The following is a 23301-nucleotide window of genomic DNA, read 5'->3' as shown; positions in this document are numbered from 1 at the left end:
CAGGATATGATTGGCCTTCTGGACTGCGAGCGCACATTGCTGGCTCATGTCCAGCTTTTCATCCACCAGTACCCCTAAGTCCTTCTCGGCAGGGTTGCTCTCAATCCCTTCATCCCCCAGCTTGCATTGATACCGGGGGTTGCCCCGACGCAGGTGCAGGACCTTGCACTTGGCCTTGTTGAACCTCATGAGGTTCACACAGGTCTGTCACAACCCAGACTGGATACCTCAGGGGGTCGTAGTGGTTTCGAGATTCCCTTGGGCTAAATTAAGGTGAAAAGACATCAGACGATCAATCAAAGCTTTTATTTATGGCAGAAGCAACCTGAACTTGGAAAGTGTAATGGTAGGTGGCGTGGGTTCTATTGGGACATTTATAAGAAGAAAAGGAAAGAGAGGAAAAGGAAAAAGAAAAGAGAGAGAAAGAGATCACCACCCTTGGATCCCGCGATGACGACTGCGGACGTGTCGATCCTCCAGCGGTGGGCACGTGCACGTGACTCCTTGCAGTGGCGCCTTTTATAGCCTAGTCCCCAACTCTCGGCCACACCGGCCACACCCCTCAGGGAGTTATGTAACTCCTGATGTCCTGTGCAGGCACCACTGGGGGTGGTCGCAAGAGGGTCTTTTGGGTGGTCATGAGCCCCTTCCTCAAAAGCACTTTGTATGACCTCAGGCCATATATGGTGCATTGTCCTGCCGGGCCTATCAGAACACGGAACCACGCACCCTCCGGCGTGCCCTCCACTTCCCATAGGTGCCTCTCACCTGCAGTCCACCGTTGCCATGCAGACCGCAACCTGCTTTGCCACAATGTTTGAGACATAAACTCTTTCAGTCTCTCACAAGGCCCACTTCTCGAGCTTATCCAGGTCCCTCTGGATGGCATCCTGTCCCTCTGGTGTGCCAACCACACCACTCAGCTTGGTGTCATCTGCAAATTTGCTGAGGGTGCACTCGATCCCACTGTCTGTGTCATTGATGAAGGTATTAAACAGTACCGGTCCCAATACGGACCCCTGCAGGACACCACTCATCACCGATCTCCATCTGGACATTGAGCTGTTGACCACTACCCTCTGGATGCAACCATCTAACCAATTCCTCACCCACCAGACAGTCCACCCATCAAATCCATACCTCTCCAGTTTAGAGGGAAGGATGTTGTGGGGGACTGTGTCAAAGGCCTTACAGGGGTCCCAATAGATGACATCTGTAGCCCTTCCCATGTCCATTGATATAGTCACTCCGTCACAGAAGGCGACCAGGTTAGGCAGGACTTGCCCTTGGTGAAGCCATGCTGGCTGTCCCGAATCACCTCCCTGTCCTCCATGTGCCTTAGCACAGCTTCCAGGAGGATTTGTTCCATGATCTTCCCAGGCACAGAGGTGAGACTGACTGGCCTGTAGCTCCCCGGGTCTTCCTTTTTTCCCTTTTTAAAAATGGGGGTTATGTTTCCCCTTTTCCAGTCAGTGGGAACTTCATTGGACTGCCACAATTTCTCAAATACGATGGATAGTGGCTTAGCAACTTCATCCGCCAGTTTCTTCAGGACCCGTGGATGGATCTCATCAGGTCCCATGGACTTGTGCACCTTCAGGTGCCTTAGATGGTCTCGAACCTGGTGTTCTCCCACAGTGGGTGGCTCTTCATTCTCCCAGTCCCTGCCTTTGCCTTCTGCGACTTGGGCGGTGTGGCTCGAGCACTTGCTGGTGAAGACTGAGGAAAAAAAGTCATTGAGTACCTCCGCCTTCTCCGTGTCCTGGGTAACCAGGTCTCCCGTTTCATTCCGGAGAGGGCCCACATTTTCCCTTGTCTTCCTTTTATCCCCAATGTACCTATAGAATCTTTTCTTGTTGCCCTTGACGTCCCTGGCCAGATTTAATTCTATCAGGGCTTTAGCCTTCCTAACCTGATCCCTGGCTGCTCGGACAATTTCTCTGTATTCCTCCCAGGCTACCTGTCCTTGCTTCCACCCTCTGTAGGCTTCCTTTTTGTGTTTGAGTTTGTCCAAGAGCTCCTTGTTCATCCAGGCAGGCCTCCTGGTGTTTTTGCCTGACTTCCTCTTTGTTGGGATGCATCGCTCCTGAGCTTGGAGGAGGTGATCCTTGAATATTAACCATCTTTCTTGGGCCCCTCTTCCCTCCAGGGCTTTATCCCATGGTACTCTGCCAAGCAGATCCCTGAAGAGGCCAAAGTCTGCTCTCCTGAAGTCCAGGGTAGTGAGCTTGCTGTGCGCCCTCCTCAGTGCCCTAAGGATCTTGAACTCCACCATTTCGTGGTTGCTGCAGCCCAGGCTGCCCTTGAGCTTCACATTCCCCACCAGCCCCTCCTTGTTGGTGAGAACAAGGTCCAGCATAGCACGTCTCCTCGTTGGCTCCTCTACCACTTGGAGAAGGAAGTTATCATCGACAATGATATCTACACATTTATTAATGAATCCACCCACCCAACTACCCATCCATTCCTCTGGCCACTTATTCATACACCACATAAAAATATGAATTATTTGGTCAATTGTTTTCCATCTCTGAATAATGAAATCAGTAGTACAGAACTATTGTTATGTATGTAGCTATACGATATGTACATATGTAAATGTACACATTTAAAAACATATCTAGAGAATTGCAAAGGAGTAGGTAGATTACTATATCTAGATATTTATCAGTCTCCAGATTTAGAAAGCAGCTGGCATACCCTGATAGTGCTAAGTGAGGCACTGTTATCACAGATGCTACCTCTGTGGGTCACAGCTAATAGCACCCACATTGTCCGGTTTGCAGGGTAATACTGTAGAAATCCCCCAGGAAAGTATCCTCCTTCCCTGGCAGCCATGAAAGAGCCCAGGTCCTCATTTGCTTACCTTATTAAAGCTGCATAGGGCTAACTTGCAGTAAGGTTAACAAAGGACATTCTTATCAGTTAAAATCTTGAATATAGCTAATTTTACCTTCATTAGGCTAAAGCATATCTGTAAGTGAACTATCTAAAGCTTATGAGCCTTCAGAATTGCCCTTGAAGTAAAAGTCAGTTAAGAAAGACAAAAGATTTTCTCTATGATTTTTGCTGAGGTATTTTAAGAAACTGTTTTGGGTAAAATAATTTCAGTCTAGCCCTACCTGGTAGTTTCTTATGAAAAAGAACTGCCAAGACAATCCTGTATTATTCTTTGCTTTTGGTTGAGATATATTATTAGTACAAATAATACTTTTTAAATGCTAAATATTTTAAACTGTTTTAAAAAATAGGCAATTTTAAAGCTTTATTGTCATTGTGAAGCTACTGGTATTTTTAAAAAATCATCAAACTATTAACAATCTTGTTAAAGTGATTTTTGGCGATGGTAAGAGTTTTACTACACTTTGGATCTTGCGAAATGGAAAGAAAATCATATTAATAGAAGGAAATACAGAAATGTCATACAGTTACTTCCAGTCCTTGCAAAAGACTTTTATGCAGTATTTTGATGTATTCCATAAGCATGAGCATGTCCAGGAAGAGACTTTTCAGTGAACAGGAGAATATCCTCTGTGGTGGTGGACTCTTTTCTTCTATTTTGCATAACCCCATTTTCCTTGATGATTCAACCTCAATTCATTTCTGATTTCTTAGAAATATCTCTGGGTAGGGAGAAATCAACATTTTAGTACACCTATATAATCTCATTTTCACCATGAATATTTCTTTGTTTTCATTTTTTCTCCTTTTCCAAAGGGTAGCCAAATTGCCATGTATGATGGGACACAAGTTATCTTTTGATAACATGTTGGGAAGACATACAAAATCTCCACAGTTTTGTCAGAATAGTTAATTTATCAAAAAAAAAAAAAAAAAAAAAAAAGCCTGATAAAGATGTATGCATAAGATATTGATTCCTGAAATAGAAATTTCCTTTGAAGTATCTGCATGTGTTTGAACTTTTTTTGCCTTTACTTCTGCCCACAGTCTCTACTTTGTCTTATTAAGGAAGGAATGTAGCTGATGCTGGTGTACACAAGCAGTGACTGTGCAAGGAAGTGTAGCTTTCTGCTTGTTTCTGTAGTTTCTGGGTTGGTAGTAGTGTCTCTGTGTGACTTAATAATGATGCCTATCACATATAAAAATACCAATCACAGACTATGATACCATCATGTAGATACTACACAGTCATTATAAAAAGATAGCATCTCTCTGTTACTACAGGTAGATAAAAGTTAAAGTGGAGAAGAAGAAATGACCCATTTTTGTCTTTTCTGTGCAATATTTTGTATATACTTTTTTCCACAGAAGTGTTCAGGACTCATTGCAGTTTTTCCATTGAAGGAAAAAAAATGGATATAATTGAGAGAAGGGACATGAAACGATGGACTAATAGTACACATAATATCACTATATTTAGAATCTCTTGCTAATTATTGTATTTCTTGCATTTAGTTCGATATGGTATGTCAAAAGGTCTGCATAACATTCCCTGAATGTTATTTCAGGGAATGTTTATTGAGCAACTAAGATGCCTCTCTCTTTGCAAATTAATTAGCTTTGATCTTTCTGGATTGTTTTTATGTAAAGTGTAATAATCTGAAACTGTTTTACAGCATTTCTGTCCTTTACAGAGCCATTACTTTGTGCTACTTAAAATAAAACTAGTTAGTTAAGCTTTAGTTCATACGTACCTGTCTCTTTCACTTTCTATTTTAATTTAAAGTGAATTCTGCAAGGTAAAAGTGATGAGGGCATCATAGATGGAGATTCCCTGTAGTCTAAACTGGCAGTTTTGCTGAGCTCTAGGTACAAGTCACCTTGGAGCAATTTGGAGGGGGGTTTTGTTTTTATGTTTCCTGTAACACTGCCTGCCAAAAAGTAATTTGAGACAAGAGGGTGGGCACTTGGCAACTTTTATCTTGGAGGTGACGATGCAGAAGCTGCTAATTAGTGAATGTTGTTTGTATCAACTTGATGTAGAATTCCAGTCTTGCATGTGAAAAGTGCAAAATTTTCTTTGTGCCAAATTGGCCTCCATGTGAGGATTGGGTAGATCTAATTAATGTCAAACAGCCCTGTGTACTGTGTTTGTATAAACTAGAGTGTGATAAGCTTACATGTGGCATCCTTTCCAGATGATGTGCTCAACTATGAGTAAAGATGAGATAATGAACACAGAGCATATTTCTTTCATCTGAACTAGACAGAAGATTGAATTTGTTCTGAACTAGATCACAAACTACTACAGCCACCTTTTTACTTTCTTCTTTATGTGCCACAAGGTCTCAGCCAGCTATGGTCTTCCTATCCAGTTTGTGTTGGTCAGTTATCCAGTGGATTTCTTAAAACACCTCACTTAAAAATGAGATGCATTTGCCTCATTTCTGGAAATCAGGTTTATTATTGTAAGGGTGACAGACAGCTTGTTACTCAAAAGCTCTGACAAGCACCCACTTACTTGATGTTTGCCCAAAAGAAAGTATAGTGCCAACTGTTGTATCGCTTATTTGTCACAATCCTAAGAGAAGAAAAAGGATTTTTGTCTTGTTTTGTTTTGCATTGGAGAAAAAGAGCTGGGCAAGAAGAATGTGATGCTGGGATCATCATTCAGTGTGAACCAAGACGAATAGTACCAGTGGGATGTATGGGCTCAAATTGTAAAGAAAAGATGACAGAACAAGTACAGGGAATTTGAGACGGAAGCTGGATAGCAATATAGATTAATGTGAACAAATCCAATCACCCACAGAGGCTGAGGTGAAACTTTAGATGGTTATTAATTGTTTAAGGAATGCCATGTATGCTGAGAGATTTACAATGACAGAGAAAGTGGCACGTCAGGTCAAGAGGATCCTTTGATTAGGAATTAGGCTGTGGGCTCCACAGTTAAGAAGTACAGAGTGGGTAATTCCTGCTGCATGGGATCATACCATACATGGCTCTAGATCCCAGGTTTGAGCAAACATCATGATGACTTCTTTTCCTGGTAGTCTGTTCTGTATGATTTGATTTGGATACTTTTCCACGAAATTTCCCTTTTAATATTGATTGCCTTTTACATCGGCTCACAACTGATGAACTAATCTTTTTAACTGCAACATCTTTCACATGATGTTAATTATGAGTAGTATTTTATGGGAGCCTTGTGCCCTATGCCATGTATTCAGCCTCTCAGGGAACCATTACTCATATGAAATGAGTAAAAAACCTTACCTTTGGTTTCAGTTAGACCTGGGTCAGGATTCATGCTTGCATTTGTAGGACCAACTACAGAATAAAGACTAAATGAAACTGGTGTTTCTAACAGCTGCTTCATTCCCTGTTCAGAAAGCAATACTCTGTTAATGTGTCATGGAAGTGCAATACATTACAGCTGGGCTTCCAAGTAATGCAGGACTTGTCGGCTCAAACACAGTCTCTCCGGAGACATCAGAGCATGTTGTAGTGCCATCACATGGCACGTACAGGACAACCAGGTGATCAGGCCCAGTCAGCATGGGTTTATGAAAGGCAGGTCCTGCTTGACCAACCTGATCTCCTTCTATGGCAAGGTGACCTGCTTAGTGGATGAGGGAAAGGCTGTGGATATTGTCTACCTAGACTTTAGTAAAGCCTTTGACACCATTTCCCACAGCATTCTGGAGAAACTGGCTGCTCATGGCTTGGATGGGTGTACCCTTTGCTGGGTAAAAACTGGCTGGATGGCCGGGCCCAAAGAGTTGTGGTGAATGGAGTTGAATCCAGTTGGCGGCTGGTCACAAGCGGTGTTCCCCAGGGCTCAGTATTGGGGCCAGTTCTGTTTGATATCTTTATCAATGATCTGGATGAGGGGATCGAGTGCACCCTCAGTAAGTTTGCAGACGACACCAAGTTGGGCGGGAGTGTTGATCTGCTCGAGGGTAGGAAGGCTCTGCAGAGGGACCTGGACAGGCTGGATGGATGGGCCGAGGCCAGTTGTATGAGGTTCAACAAGGCCAAGTGCCGGGTCCTGCACTTGGGTTGCAACAACCCCATGCAGCGCTACAGGCTGGGGGAAGGGTGGCTGGAAAGCTGCCCGGTGGAAAAGGACCTGGGGGTGTTGGTCGACAGCCGGCTGAACATGAGCCGGCAGTGTGCCCAGGCGGCCAAGAAGGCCAATGGCATCCTGGCCTGTATCAGAAATAGTGTGGCCAGCAGGAGTAGGGAAGTGAACATGCCCCTGTACTCGGCCCTGGTGAGGCCGCACCTCGAATACTGTGTTCAGTTTTGGGCCCCTCACTACAAGAAGGACGTTGAGGTGCTGGAGCGTGTCCAGAGAAGGGCAACAAGGCTGGTGAGGGGTCTGGAGAACAAGTCTTATGAGGAGCGGCTGAGGGAACTGGGGTTGTTCAGCCTGGAGAAAAGGAGGCTGAGGGGAGACCTCATCGCTCTCTACAACTACCTGAAAGGAGGTTGTAGCGAGGTGGGTGTTGGTCTCTTCTCCCAAGTAACAAGCGATAGGACGAGAGGAAATGGCCTCAAGCTGCACCAGGGGAGGTTTAGATTGGATATTAGGAAAAATTTCTTCCCTGAAAGGGTTGTCAAGCGTTGGACCAGGCTGCCCAGGGAAGTGGTTGAGTCCCCATCCCTGGAGGTATTTAAAAGACGAGTAGATGAGGCACTTAGGGACATGTTTTAGTGGTGGACTTGGCAGTGCTAGGTTAATGGTTGGACTCGATGATCTTAGAGGTCTTTTCCAACCTCAATGATTCTATGATTCTGTGATTCTCTATGAAAATTTGGAGAAGGATTCACAGGAAGACAGAGAAAGTTGTAAGTCCATTGATTGTCAAAGCTGACCTGTTACAGTAAAGTGGAAGATATTCAGTACCTGGTTTGTGGCCAAGGGTCAGGACTCTTTGCAATGGAGCATATTTAAGTGAGAAATGCCTGATGAGTGTCTGAATGCCAGAATCAGAAAAATTTCACTTTGTCAATATGTCATGCATGCGGGCAAGTAAGACTTAACCAGAAAGCAAAGCTATTTCTGAACTGTGGCTGCTTTCTCAAAGTTATAGTAAGCTGCACAACAGTGACTTGTGAATGTAGGGCGGGGCAGGCTGGTATTGGCTCATGTGCCTTTGTACCATACTTCATTGTGCAGAGGAGGCATGCCCTACATCTGCAAAGTGATGGGGTTAATGCAAGCAAAATTTCTCTTGCAGATGACTATATTTCAAATAAACCAATAATTAAGTGAGATATATGATATTTATAACCTCGCATGTGTTTTGTTTTTAACATTTATACATATATTCTAAGTTACTAAAAGCTCTATTCAAATTCATAGGAAAAAAAAATTAGCCAGATAGACCAAGTCTGTTTCTGTTGATCATGATTTATCTATCTTTCAGTAAGCCCTTTGGTAGAGCTGGGGATAATCCATTACCTCGACACTTTTCTGAACATCTGAAGTCCTGAAGTGACTGAATTTTGAAAAATGAACAAGGGGAAACGTGTGACTTACATCCTGTATGAACCTTAAAACCATTATACATGCCAGTATATAAAATGAAGGTACTTACCTCCAGAGCTATGTTCACTTTTGGTTATCCTATCTTAAAAATGGATATAGCAAGAAAAGTATCAGAGAAGGACAGCTAAAAGAAAAGATTTCTTATAAGAAGAGATTAGAACAATTATACCTATTTAGTTGAGAAAGGAGATAGATGAGAGGAGACATCATGGAGAGTTATAAAATAATGAAGTATAATAAAATTGTGCTAATACTACAAATTGACTTCTTGGCCTTTTTCTTCAATTTTGCTTTTAAAAAGCAACTCTCTTAATACTATTAATGCAAAATGATAGCCATTTTCTCTCTCCAGAAAGACCTAGATGTTTGCAGTGTGTGGATTCATCCATATATATGTATGTAGCAGGTCATACATGCAAAATTTCTAATGCAGTGTGAGAATTCACCATTTTATTTGTATTCATAAAATAAAGGTCTGTCTGCAGTTTAAAGGAAGTGGTGTCTCAGCTGGGGAACTACAACACAAATCCCATAGTATACATGCAAATTCTGCTGAACACAGAGCTTGCAAAACATTCTGTAATACTTCCGTGTTCACTGCATGTTTCCAAGTTTTAACACTTCCTATACACTATTTTTGGGTGGAGATATAGGTTAAAATCCTACGTGGGTCAAAACTTAACAAATCTGAGGAGGTTTGTACCCTACCAGTTTAACATGGAGTGCAGTCACACTTTAGAATTGACTAAGACAATATACTTAAGATCCTCATGGGAATAACAGCAGCAGCAACTCTAGGGAGTTTTCATACAATGCCAAAGTTTAACAGTGAACCCTATGGCTGAAATGGGCTTCAAACGAAGGTAAGCAAATGAAACTTCCTTTCTGGAAAGGACATCAGGGACAGATGTATACACAGGTGGGATGTGATGGGATCCTCAAAGACAATGACTTGCTGAAAAATGCATTGTCGACATCAGAGAGTGACCTCGGGTGTCCTGCCCTGCGCCTCACAAAAGGCTCTGCTTCTTCATCATGCCGACCGGACCCGTCCCACAGGGAAGTCTGCTGCCTCCCTGGGGCCCGGGTCAGAGACATCACTAGGAAGCTCCCTGGTCTGGTACAGTCTTCCAATTACTATCCACTGTTGGTTATACAGGCTGGCAGTGATGAGGTTGCAGAGAGAAGTCCTGCAGTGATCAAAAGGGACTTCAGGGCACTGGGGCGACTGGTTGAAGGATCGGGAGCTGTCGTGGTTTAATCTCAGTCGGCAACTAAGCACCACGCAGCCGCTCGCTCACTCCCCTCCACCCGGTGGGATGGGGGAGAGAATTGGAAGAGCACAAGTTAGAAAAACTCGTGGATTGAGATAAAAACAGTTTAATAATTGAAATAAAATGATAATAATAATATGATAATAATAATAATAATACACAAAACAAGTGATGCACAGTACAATTGCTCACCACCTGCCGACCGATGCCCAGCCAGTCCCCGAGCAGCGGCCCCCCCAGCCAGCTTTCCCCAGTTTATGTACTGAGCATGACGTCACATGGTATGGAATGTCCCTTTGGCCAGTTTGCCTGTGCCCCCTCCCAGCTTCTTGTGCACCTCCAGCCTTCTCAGTCAGTAGAGCATGGAAAACTAAAAAGTCCTTGGCTAGTGTAAGCATTACCTAGCAACAACTAAAACATCGGTGCGTTATCAACTTTGTTCTCATCCTAAATCCAAAACACTGTACCAGCTACTAGAAAGGAAATTAACTCTATCCCTGCCGAAACCAGGACAGGAGCACAGGTAGTGTTTTCCTCAATCCCTACAGTGGCAGGGAAGGATACTGAAAGGAGCAGGAAAACACACCTGATCAACACGTGGCTCAGGGGCTGGTGCCATCGGAGGAATTTTGGCTTTTTTGATCATGGGGAGGTTTACACGGCACCGGGCCTGCTGGCGGCAGACGGAGTTCAGCTGTCTCACAGGGGGAAAAGGATCATTGCTCATGAATTGGCCAGGCTCATTGAGAGGGCTTTAAACTAGGTTCGAAGGGGGAAGGGGATAAAACCAGGCTTACTAGAGATGAGCCTAGGGGTGGCGTGCCGATGCCGGGGGCGAAATCGATAGCCCAGCTCAAGTGCATCTACACCAATGCACGCAGCATGGGCGGCAAACAGGAGGAGCTGGAAGCCATTGTGCAGCGGGAGAGATACGACTTAGTCGCCATCACAGAAACATAGTGGGGTGACTCTCATGATTGGAATGCTGCAATGGATGGCTATAGACTCTTCAGAAGGGACAGGCGAGGAAGGAGAGGCGGTGGGGTGGCCCTGTATGTTAGGGAGTGTTTCGATTGTCTAGAGCTCAACGATTGTGATGATGATACAGTCGAGTGTTTATGGGTAAGGATGAGGGGGAAGGCCAACGAGGCAGATATCCTGCTGGGAGTCTGTTATAGACCACCCAACCAGGATGAAGGGGCGGATGAAGCGTTCTACAAGCGGCTGGCAGAAGTCTCTCAATCGCTAGCCCTTGTTCTCGTGGGGGACTTCAACTTCCCGGATGTCTGCTGGCAATACAACACGGCAGAGAGGAAGCAGTCTAGGAGGTTCCTGGAGTGTGTGGAAGACAACTTCCTGACGCAGCTGGTAAGTGAGCCTACCAGGGGAGGTGCCTCGCTCGACCTGCTGTTTACTAACAGAGAAGGACTGGTGGGAGATGTGGTGGTCGGAGGCCGTCTTGGGCTTAGCGACCATGAAATGGTAGAATTCTCCATTCTTGGTGAAGTAAGGAGGGGGGGCAGCAAAACCACAACCATGGACTTCCGGAGGGCGGACTTTGGCCTGTTCAGGACGCTGGTTGAGAGGGTCCCTTGGGAGACGGTCCTGAAGGGCAAAGGGGTCCAGGAAGGCTGGACGATCTTCAAGAAGGAAGTCTTAAAGGCACAGGAGCAGGCTGTCCCTGTACGCCGTAAGAAGAACAGGCGGGGAAGACGACCGGCCTGGCTGAACGGGGAGCTCTTGCTGGGACTCAGGAAAAAAAGGAGAGTTTACCGCTTGTGGAAGAAGGGGCAGGCGACTCAAGAAGAGTACAGGGATCTCGTTAGGTCGTGCAGAGAGGAAATGAGAAAGGCAAAAGCCCAGCTAGAACGCAATCTGGCCGCTGTCGTTAGAGACAACAAAAAAAGTTTTTATAAATATATTAATGACAAAAAGAGAGCCAAGGAGAATCTCCATCCTTTATTGGATGCAGGGGGGAACATTGTCACCGAGGATGAGGAAAAGGCTGAGGTACTCAATGCCTTCTTTGCCTCAGTCTTTAACAGGCAGACCAGTTATCCTCAGGGTACTCGGCCCCCTGAGCTGGAAGACAGGGACGACGAGCAGGATGAACCCCCCATAATCCAAGAGGAAGCAGTCAATGACCTGCTACACCACCTGGACACTCACAAGTCTATGGGGCCGGATGGGATCCACCCGAGAGTGCTGAGGGAGCTGGCGGAGGTGCTCTCCAGGCCACTCTCCATCATTTATCAGCAGTCCTGGTTGACGGGGGAGGTCCCAGACGACTGGAGGCTTGCCAATGTGACGCCCATCTACAAGAAGGGCCGGAAGGAGGATCCGGGGAACTACAGGCCTGTCAGCCTGACCTCGGTGCCGGGGAAGATTATGGAGCGGTTCATCTTGAGGGCGCTCACAAGGCATGAGCGGGACAACCAGGGGATCTGGCCTAGCCAGCACGGATTCATGAGAGGCAGGTCCTGCTTGACCAACCTGATCTCCTTCTATGGCAAGGTGACCCGCCTAGTGGATGAGGGAAAGGCTGTGGATGTGGTCTACCTGGACTTCAGGAAGGCCTTTGACACTGTCTCCCACAGCATTCTCCTTGAGAAGCTGGTGGCTCACGGCTTAGACAGGTGGACTCTGCGCTGGGTAAAAAACTGGCTGGACAGCTGGGCCCAGAGAGTTGTGGTGAATGGAGTTCAATCCAGTTGGCGGCCGGTCACGAGCGGTGTTCCCCAGGGCTCAGTTTTGGGGCCAGTTCTGTTTGATATCTTTATCGATGATCTGGATGAGGGGATCAAGTGCACCCTCAGTAAGTTTGCAGACGACACCAAGTTGGGCGGGAGTGTTGATCTGCTCGAGGGTAGGAAGGCTCTGCAGAGGGACCTGGACAGGCTGGATCGATGGGCCCAGACCAATTGTATGAGGTTCAACAAGGCCAAGTGCCGGGTCCTGCACTTTGGCCACAACAACCCCATGCAGCGCTACAGGCTTGGGGAAGAGTGGCTGGAAAGCTGCCCGGCGGAAAAGGACCTGGGGGTGTTGGTCGACAGCCGGCTGAACATGAGCCGGCAGTGTGCCCAGGCAGCCAAGAAGGCCAATGGCATCCTGGCCTGTATCAGAAATAGTGTGGCCAGCGGGAGTAGGGAAGTGATCGTGCCCCTGTACTCGGCCCTGGTGAGGCCGCACCTTGAATACTGTGTTCAGTTTTGGGCTCCTCACTACAAGAAGGACGTTGAGGTGCTGGAGCGTGTCCAGAGAAGGGCAACGAGGCTGGTGAGGGGTCTGGAGAACAAGTCTTATGAGGAGCGGCTGAGGGAACTGGGGTTGTTCAGCCTGGAGAAAAGGAGGCTGAGGGGAGACCTCATCGCTCTCTACAACTACCTGAAAGGAGGTTGTAGCGAGGTGGGTGTCGGTCTCTTCTCCCAAGTAACTAGCGATAGGACGAGAGGAAATGGCCTCAAGTTGTGCCAGGGGAGGTTGAGATTGGACGTGAGGAAAAATTTCTTTACTGAAAGAGTGGTGAAACATTGGAACAGGCTGCCCAGGGAAGTGGTTGAGTCCCCATCCCTGGAGGTATTTAAAAGACGAGTAGAGGAGGCACTTAGGGACATGGTTTAGTGGGTGGTGGTGGTGGGTCGACAGTTGGACTCGATGATCTTAGAGGTCTTTTCCAACCTCAATGATTCTATGATTCTATGATTCTATCTAGCTGACCAACAGGTGCTGTGTTTCTGTTTTAGGCAGAAACAAATATTATCACTGTTTGTGTATTTCAATAATTACTTCAGTCTTTATTTCACGGCTGATTTAGCCTATTCTGATGAGAATCTAGAGTTAAACAGCAATACTGGGTCTTTTGGACCCAGACTAGGGCAGCTATTCTGCCAAAGCCACAAGGAAACCTGGTCGATTAGGGTTACTCAGAAAATTGTGAAATGCTGGCAGTGAGAGCAAAATGTTTTTCTGACAAATCTATGACACCAGGAAAAAGTTCTTTTACCAATAAATATGAATGTTTCTCTGAATGGAGATAGCTAGATTATAAATGAATATGAGAGATGACTTGCACAAAAAGCAATTGAATTGTGAGAGTTAACATGCTTGTTCACTTGGTTCCACGATTTTTGTTTATTTTCTGTCCTTGAGGCTTTGGGAAGAAGCTATCAGGACAGAATGGCTCTCAACACTTGTGCAGATTTGAGAACTCTGAAGAGCTTAGCATCCTTGCATGCGGGCCAAAGTAATTGTTTAAAAAAATATTCATTGTGTTAATTTTAGAACAAAATGCAGCATGCAGATGAACAACAGCGCCAACAGGAATGAAAAAAATCCCTCAAAGCTGTATCCGTTTTTGTGTGAGAAATCATCTGCATATTCCTTTCTTAAAAACGGTCAGAACATTTTCCAGAAAGAATACACGTTCTGCATTAAGACCCTTGAATATTCAAATCTTTGTGTTTTTTCTTTACAACTGGAAAACCACCAAATATATTCAACAACTGTTTCTTGGGAAAATTTCTGTAATTTTGGGAAAGCCTTTTCTTCTTTAGCTTTGTTAGAAATAGTCTGGCTAGAACAGCCTCTATGCAGTGAATGAGTTCAAAAGAAAGATATGTAGTTGAATTCAACACCTTAATCTAACTCAAATGAGTTAGAGCAAAATATTACATGTGGTAATCTTACATCATAGATCTTTGTTTGGAGAGCATCCAGACATGTTGCTAGTATTATCTTAAGTATGTTCTTGATAAGTGCTAATATTGATATCTATGCCTCTCAAAAGAGAGAGATATAGATGTGAACAGGTTTTTCCAGTATGTCTCTCAATTGAAGGAGACTTAACAACCCTTTTTTATCTGACCTTTTAAAGTAGCATAGTGGGCAATAACCATTAACTGATCAAATATGAGAAATGTCAGGTGTGGAATAAGCACTGACAAGGAAATATTTCATCTCTTTAAGCTCATGAACAATCACTGAAAAACCTTGGCTCCTACTAAGGTTATTTTTTTTTTTTTTTCAAATATTCAATAATGGTATGATGGGTTGCCTCATGAAGCATTACTCTACAAAGCTAAATTTGAAGCTAAAAAGAGATCAAACAGGTTAAAGTATGGTATAATTCTGAGAAATTCATCATTGTTGCTTACCCAGATATTCTCATTTTCATCACACAGTGCCAGGTCTCATTTAGTAATACTTTTAATAATTCTAACCACCCACTTATCTACTTTTCTTTAACATGTACTGCATAATCTTTCTCAGATCATCATGTGTCACTGTAGATTCGTTTCCCTTCTGTTAATCCAAATAATTCAAGTTAATAGTGAATTTTTTAAAAAAATAGAGTGCTTTGTACTTAAAGCCTCGTACATGCTACAAATCTTTGATTAGACAGACACTGTATTTATTTCATAAGAACTTGCTAGCAAAGAGAAACATGATGTGGAGGCGAGATCAGCAGTCACTGTGTAGGCTGGGGGGTGATTCCCCTTTGCCAGTACTACTTTGTAGTGTTTTACACTGGCAAAGTCCACTGATGTCACTGCTCTTACTCTTTATGACAGACTCCAAAAAGTTCTGATGATGAGAAGCATCAGACTGCTCCTTCCCCAGGGCAGTCCTGGGCAGAACACACTCTGCACCAAAACCAGTGCCTGTACCCAAAATCTTCAGTGTTCTGGATAAATATGAGTTCTCCTGCCCCTTAACACAGCCAGCGCATCAGTTATGCTATAAAAATAGAAACAATCTCTGTACTAGTCTGGAATTCATGTCCATGTGTAACTCTTAGGATGTGACTGTATTCTGTCTTTAATGTCTGTTTATAATATTTTTAAAAGTTTATATTGTGTAGGAAAAGCTAATTAAAAATTAGGCCTTCTTCATAGACTCTGACTCCAGCTGTTCTCTTTAAAGCAGCTGGTAAACTTCCATAAATAGTCCACCAAAGATTAACCCTGACAAACACAGACTCTTGAGGCGGGAGGCATCATTCCAGCGTACAAAGTTCAGTATTAACAATTAACCTGCTAACAGAGAGAGGGATTATGTCAGGATCTGTGAGTCGGGTACTGAGACACGAGAGAGACAGACCCAAGCCCCTGAGGGGTTTTGCTGCCTCTGCACTTTTGGAGCAGCCTTTGGCCTCCTGTAGATTCTGCAGTGGTTGTTTCAACATTCGGCATCAGGAGCGCAAAACCAGGCTGTAGAGGTCTTGGATTTTCTTGCTTTGGGTATTTAAAAGGTAGAGGAATGTGACACAAAAGGAATCTACAGGAAAGAAAACTTTGTAACTGCTCTGCAAAAATTAAAACTGACCCCAGAGAAAGGACCTCAAAAAAATAAACTCCCAGATTTCCCAGTCATATTTGGTGAAGGCTGCCCATCAACTTTCAGGCACATTGTTCGTTATCTGCAAGTGTAAACTTGGCACAGTAGTGGATCGGGATCACTGTGCACTTAAAACACGATACTGTAAATTCAAAATGATTTTTCATGCTGGACAGAGGAGAGGGGCCTCGCCAGAAGCACTATAAAATAAAGGACTTTGGGGTACCAGTTTAGGTTCAGGTTTGGCACCAGAAAGACCAGAGAAGCTGGCAGTAAAAATGAACGGTAACTTGAGGATATTTTAATAACAGCTGCTCCGTTTTCTTTCTTAGTGCACTTTTATTTTATTTGCACTTTTGTAGTTTCATCTTGATGACATGGCTATTATTTTATAGCAGTTTCAGGCAGTTAATTAATGAACTGCACACATGTGACATGACACCACCTTGCCCAATTATCTCTGGCATCTATTTTTATGGTACAAAGCACTGCCGCTTTGTGAATTATTTTAGATTGTAAATTGGCTCTGGAAGCTGTTATTTTAATAGCCAAAACAATACAAGAGCAGTGCTTGATGGCTGACATGCAGCAATGACAAATTGCCATGCATGATCTCATGAAATCCACCAAAGGACTTGGAGACGTTTGATAATCCTTCTCTGTTCTTTAGATGTAAATATCTCCCTTGTTAAATCCACAACACCTTATGAAGTCCTTTAAAAACAGATTGCCTTATTGCTGACAACCTGTAAATGACTGAGCAGTACAGAATTAGGAAAAGAATGTATAACACAATTTTGGACTGATTTTTCTCAGGATCTTTTTGCTGATAACAGCAGACCAAAAATATTATTGTGTACCTGCCGGAAATTAAAAACTAAGTAAAGACAAGCATTTTAAGGCCAAGTAGTTTCTGGCACTGTATTTTCAACCTTGTAAAGGCAAATGAACAATACCTAGAGGGAACTTCACAGAGATCATGTCCTGATGTCCCCCATCCCCACTCCTCAAGGGTGAACTGGAGGGACAAGGGAAGTGTAGGTAAATCCCTCTGTCTTCCCTTCTCGATTGCATCAGAAGTGAGCTATGACTGGCAGATGTGATGTATCCTCTCTAAAAACAGGGTATCTCGGTATTTTTTTGTATTAATGATTGTGTCTTGGTCATCACAGATGACTATACTGCCCTGTCAGGCTCATATATAAACCCAAAGCTCACTCCTTTTGTGGGATCTGAATTTGTTTTGAAATTCACCCTGCATCTTACAGAAACATTGATTTCTCCAGATTTCTTCCTTCAGGATTGCACAGCTTGCAGCCAAAATAAAGCTGTAGCAGAAACCTTGGTCTGCTTTGGTAAAAGCCTGCCTGAAAATATTTCCAAGGGTTTTGAATATCTGGCCAAAGGAAAACACTTTCAACCTGTTCCATACTTGTTTAACCAGAATGAACCCTCACTTTAAAATTGCATATGATATCAATGAAACACATCACCTAAATCTTATTATTTTTATGCGCTACATTACAAATACATTAGTCACTTACTGTGAATATTCATAGAAAAGTTCATTCGTCTAAACTTGATAAAAATATTGCCCAACAATTAAATATATTTTAATTTTGATATAGAAGTGCAAATTCTGTTCCTGCAACTTTACAAGCTGAGACATATGCTTTTAAAAATTAATTTCAAATATGTGCACAAATTGCCAATTATGTGTAAGAATGGAAATACATTATAGCTGAAGAATGAATTCGTCTCTTTGCACAAAATACAGAGGAAATGTTCTCTGTCTCTCACAAATGTCTCTTCCATGCACAAATATACACATTCATTACAATACATTCACATACAAATGATTCTGAGGTAGAAAGAAGTGAAAATAATAATGTTTTCAGTTTAGAATGTGATCCTTTAATAGGAATTTCTCATTGTAATATGATTCTATACTTGAATATGTTGATGTAGAATAAAAAGCAATATTTTAGATGCAAACATCTATTCATTAAAACTAGAAATAGGTAGAGAAAAACTTCTGTAGCTTGGGAGTGGTTTGGGACTCATTTTGGATAAGAAGCCAGAAGTTCAGATGCATTCCCTAGTCTTTTAAATTCTTTTCCATATCACAGGAGCTTCTTTAATTCATATCCATTAGCCTTTCCAGACCTTTTTTCCAGGTCCATGGCAGTCCCTCACTGCCTTTTTCCATTTCACCAGACTTTCATGATCTACTCTTATAGTTTTCTTTCCATTTTAGGCTTTTTTTACAGCTCCCATTACTGTAGTATCTGAGCAGCTCATATTCTCCACTGTACTCATCCTTACAATACCCAAGTGTAACTGCATGAGAAGCAAGGGAAGTACTATTATCCCCATTTTATAGCCCAATAATTGAAAAAAAGAAAGGCTCAGACCCATATCTGTAATGGTATTTAGGTAACTAATTCCCTTTGAAATCAGAGAGAGTTAGATACCTAAACAGAACTGTGACTGCAACGGAGGGAGAGCTGGAACCAGACCTTCAGCTAATGGCCTGCTCATTAAAACATCCTTTCTTGTATCAATTCTTTAAACCAGATACTTTCTGCCCCCTTTTTATATTTGCCCGTCACTCATAAACAAATTAGGTGACGGTGTTTCTCACCCACCTATCTTATATACATACAGGAACATCTTCTGAACTATAGCTATTTCTTTTCAATATTTTGTGTGCCTTGGGCTGCAAGAGAATTTGGGATGCATGAAATGATTAACTAAACTAAAACAATGGGGCAAGTAGTTATGGTAACTCCAGAGTCCCGCCGAAGAGAGACTGCTACTTTTAATTACTCTTTGTGGGGAGGAGATCTTAAAAGAAGCAGCAAGGGAGCAATGGCTCCTGAAAGTGGGGGAAAATGACACTGGAGTGGAAATCATGTAGATATTTACAAAACTGAATGGAAGAGAAATCACTATGAAGAACACTGCAGTATAATTCACAGTACTCCATATAGTTCCTCTCTCCAGCAATTACTTGATTTTGATAAGTTGTTAAATTAACACTTTGTGAAGTTTACTTCATGCCAAATGAGAAGGAAGACAAACTGTAGAGGTGTGCATACTGACGAGAACAAAAGGAAAGTGAAGCTTTTGAATAAAAGCATCTTCAAATTATTCTATGTTCCTAAACAATGGGTTACACAGACAATATTTCAGTACAAGGCTAATTGTGGTATTCTTCAGAGAATCCTTTGAGAAGAAATAAACACATGCATGACTGGAAGCATTTAGGAAAAAAAAATCAGACTGTTTTCATAGTTGTGTTTGTAATGCAACAGTTTTAAAATAGCAGAAATAATACGCGGTACAGATGCAACACATCTGCTCAGACATCTCTGCTTTTCAGCATGTTAAAGCAATTCAGATGCTCTAAATTATGACCTACTGTTGTTCTTGGAGTCATTTGAACAGGCCCCCTGGTATCTAAAAGTAGGAAGTCTGTTTCAGCCTTAGAGAGTTTGGTTTTAGCTCCGTATTATACTTAGCCTCACCACAGAGGGTTTTTTGAATTTTATTTCTCTCCTTTGAAGAGACTTAGAATACTTTGCTGTTATTTTCTTTACAATAATAGATAGCATCACTGCATGCTAATGCCAGAGATGCTGGATGGAAAACTTAAGAATGGAAAGCAGCAAGGTGAGAAATGTCTAATAAAAAAAAAACTGGTTAGGGCAGTGCTGTCTTTTTTCTCTCCCACACGATTTCGGTATCAAAGAATAATGTACAGAGCCTAGTTTAGATAAGGACTCAGATCTTTCTATTTCAAGTCATGTTTATCCAACTAAGCATCAAGTGCAGCAATGATGAAAATTAATCTTCCTATATTTGCTTAGACAACTTTGCAACCATTCAGACCAAGTAAGCCAACTTCAGAGCTAAAGAAAAAGTTCCAAATAGGTATGAATTAAACAGATAGAATTATGAGAGACTCTGAGTAAATATTTGGGGTGATTTTATTATAGATGGATGAACCCATTGTTAGTTGCAAACTGAAAATGAAGAATTAGTGATGGAGGGCTAGGGAAAATGAAGAGACCAAGTAATGCAGAATTAGACTCCAAGTAATGCAGAATTAGACAAAGTTGCCAGCTAGTGCACATACTGTCAAAACAGTCTTACTTTGAACAAAGAAGGAGAAAGTAAGCACAGAGGAGAAAAAAAAAAAACAAAAACAACCTTCTTTAAGTCTTTGGAAAATGTTAGAAGTCATCGATTCAAGATTATTCAAGTTCATACACAGAAGAGCTTAGATAAGATCAACCGGATAAAAACTGTGATATTTGTCATTTCTAATTCCAGTAATTAAGTGCTGTTCTAATTCTACTTGAGAAGGCCTCAGTGGGATTATAATAATGGCATAATGATGGAAACAAAGACAAAGAAAGGATCAGAACTACTACAAAAAGAAATGATATTGAAAAATTCATTACACACAGACAATGACCGTCCTTAAAAGGTTAACCTTTGCTGACAGTTGCTGTAACAAAGGTGTGCAAGACATATTATTCCCTATGTATTTTCCAAAAAAATAAGAGCAAAAAGACATAAATAATTGTGATCTATCAGAGTGATATTTCCTGCAGTTGCTACTGATGACATTCTTCATAATGATCATAACTTTTTTAGATGGTTGATTTTTAATACAATTTTTTTTTTGGTCAAAATGTAGCAGTTTACTGAGAATAAACCTAGCAGCTTTGAAAAGCAGTGGAAGAGGGAGAAAGAAAGAAGAGAGGGAAAAAGATAAAAATGAACTAACTCACAATTAACAAACTATTAGGACAAGCATCAGAGTTGTAAGGTCTAAGATTCAAGTCAAAATTTCACAAAGCAAGGAGTTAGACCTTGGTGACCTGCTCCATAGGTGACCCTGCCTGCTGTTTTACATCCTTTCTCAGTGGCCCTGAAATGTGTACAGTGTATGCAAGACTGACTAACTCCAATAAGAAAGTGTTAAACCCCCAAATTACTGATATCCTTGAAATTCAGTTACTCATTAAAGTGAGCAAAAGTCACTCAGTGGAAGAGTGATATTCATGTCCTCGTTGTAGGGAGAGTGCTTTAACTCCTCTACGTTGCTTCACCCCAACTGGTCTAGGTTCATCTCAGGGAGGAACGCGGAATTTTAGAAATCTCAGAGACTTTGGCAAACAAGAAAATAATTTTCCTTGCCAAGCCTGGTGTAGAAAGGAATCAGACTTTTGTTTGCCTCTGAGGACCTCTGGAATGGAACTCCCCTCCCTTCAGACCTTGAAAGTCACATTGCTTCCCACCATCACACTGCTGGGAAACTTTATTATATGTAAATTTCCATCATTCTTATTACACTTTTCTTCCTTTCACTCCATCTAAGTTATTTTGCCATCTCTACATTGAACCATTATTCGATGTCCCATAGAGGGTATAATGCACAGTCCTTATTAAGATACACATGTTCATGGAATAACCCAAAGCTCATTAAAAAGATAAACTTATATTAGAGTATTCAATGCTATTCTCAGAGCATGCACAAAATACGGAGCAAATATTGTACTTATAATTGCATTTTAATTGAGCTGTATCTGGTATAAAAAGATAGTTGCATATGGACTGTCAACTTGAATAATATTTTAAGGTACATCTTTTAATTTTACTGCTTTTATTGTTACTATTACAGTTTGAGAAAATTTCCCCACAGCTGTTTTTATTTTGTGAAAATCATTCATCCCATGAGCATGACTGTAGCTGTGTGCAGTATACATAAATCCTTATGATCATTAAACACGTGTAGTTAAGGACTGTTGTGTATCCATACATGTTTCATTTTCTTGCTTTGTGTTTAATTTTTCGGTGACTCTCATTATTTCTATATCTCAACTGTAGCACAAAAGGGAGATCTACAATTAGCAAATAGCTTAATGCCATCCTGTTTGCTGCCCCTGTTATTGTTTAAAGCTTTTTTGAGGGTTTTTTTTAATAGACTCACCAGTGGTTTTGGCTCAAAACCTGGATGTGTTGCTTCTTCCTTATCACTTTCCCCAGGCGTCTGGTGCCTAGTGACAATAGTCCTGTCCCACTACTACAGCTGGTGCACCACTCTCTCACACAAACTCTCTGACAGGTCTCTGATCCCTAAGTGCAAGTTGCCTTTGCTTATTGCACACAGTCTCTGGTACTGTCGCTTTTTCCTTCCTTTCACAGAATCCCTAATATTTTTCTCTTTCCTCCTGCTACTCCACTGACTAGCTTCTCCCAGCTCTCCTGGCTTTTGTTCCAGTTCCTCTGCTCACATAAACACCCTGGGCTTCCTTCCTGCACTGCTTCTTTCCCCCGAACAATCCCAGTTATTCATCACTTCTTCCCAGGCTCTCACTTACTTGTCTCCCCTTCCTAGAATTCTTGACTGTTATTTGACGATCCTCAGGCTGAAAATGATTTTGACATACAAAGGATCACATTTTCTAAGCAACAGCCAACTCAGAGGAGCTAAAGTTTACGGGGTTTCACATGAAACCCAAGTGAAACAGCAAATTTTTCCTGATTTCAGTGCAGAACTACAAAGCACTCCAAATATTTTCCCCAAAGTGAGAGTAATGGAAAGAAGCAAACCTTTCTGTGAATGCAGCCTGCATTGATACTGAACACAGGAAATTTTGTCTTCTTTCAGATTTTGCAGAAAATATTTTACAGAGCTCCCCTTGATTATTTTCTTTTCATGAACGTAGTCATTCCAGCCTGAAGAACCCGCCTCCATTTGGCTTAGGCTTCACTAATTTAGCAATTAACATTTAACAGCCAGATTGTTTTCCCGAGCCCAAGGGCACTAGTGCAAGAAAATATCTTCTGATCTATAACCTCATAGCAATCTCAGAGCTCCTAAAACCTAACTTTTTTTATTCTAATCATTTTTGCTGATGCAGGAGCCAGTCATAACTATACTGCAAGTAGCAAAAAGCTACACAATACTCTCTAGCCAGACAGCATTTATTGTGCTGTAATTTGTTCTAGACAATAGGGGAGATGCAAATTCTAGAGAGGCATATTAATCTGTAGGTCAAACAATAACAAAATATTGAAAAACTGTCTTAATGATTTTTTACATTGTGGTGGAAAAGCATGTAATTCCGTAGAGGGGTGCTGGTGATCTCATAAACCAGGAGAATAAAGCTGAGAGGTTTATTAATGCCACCAAGGCACTGAAATAGAATTTGT

Source organism: Aptenodytes patagonicus, chromosome 5 (genome assembly GCF_965638725.1).
Source record: "Aptenodytes patagonicus chromosome 5, bAptPat1.pri.cur, whole genome shotgun sequence".
In the NCBI taxonomy this organism is placed as follows: Eukaryota; Metazoa; Chordata; class Aves; order Sphenisciformes; family Spheniscidae; genus Aptenodytes; species Aptenodytes patagonicus.
Note: the sequence above shows the minus strand (reverse complement) of the source record.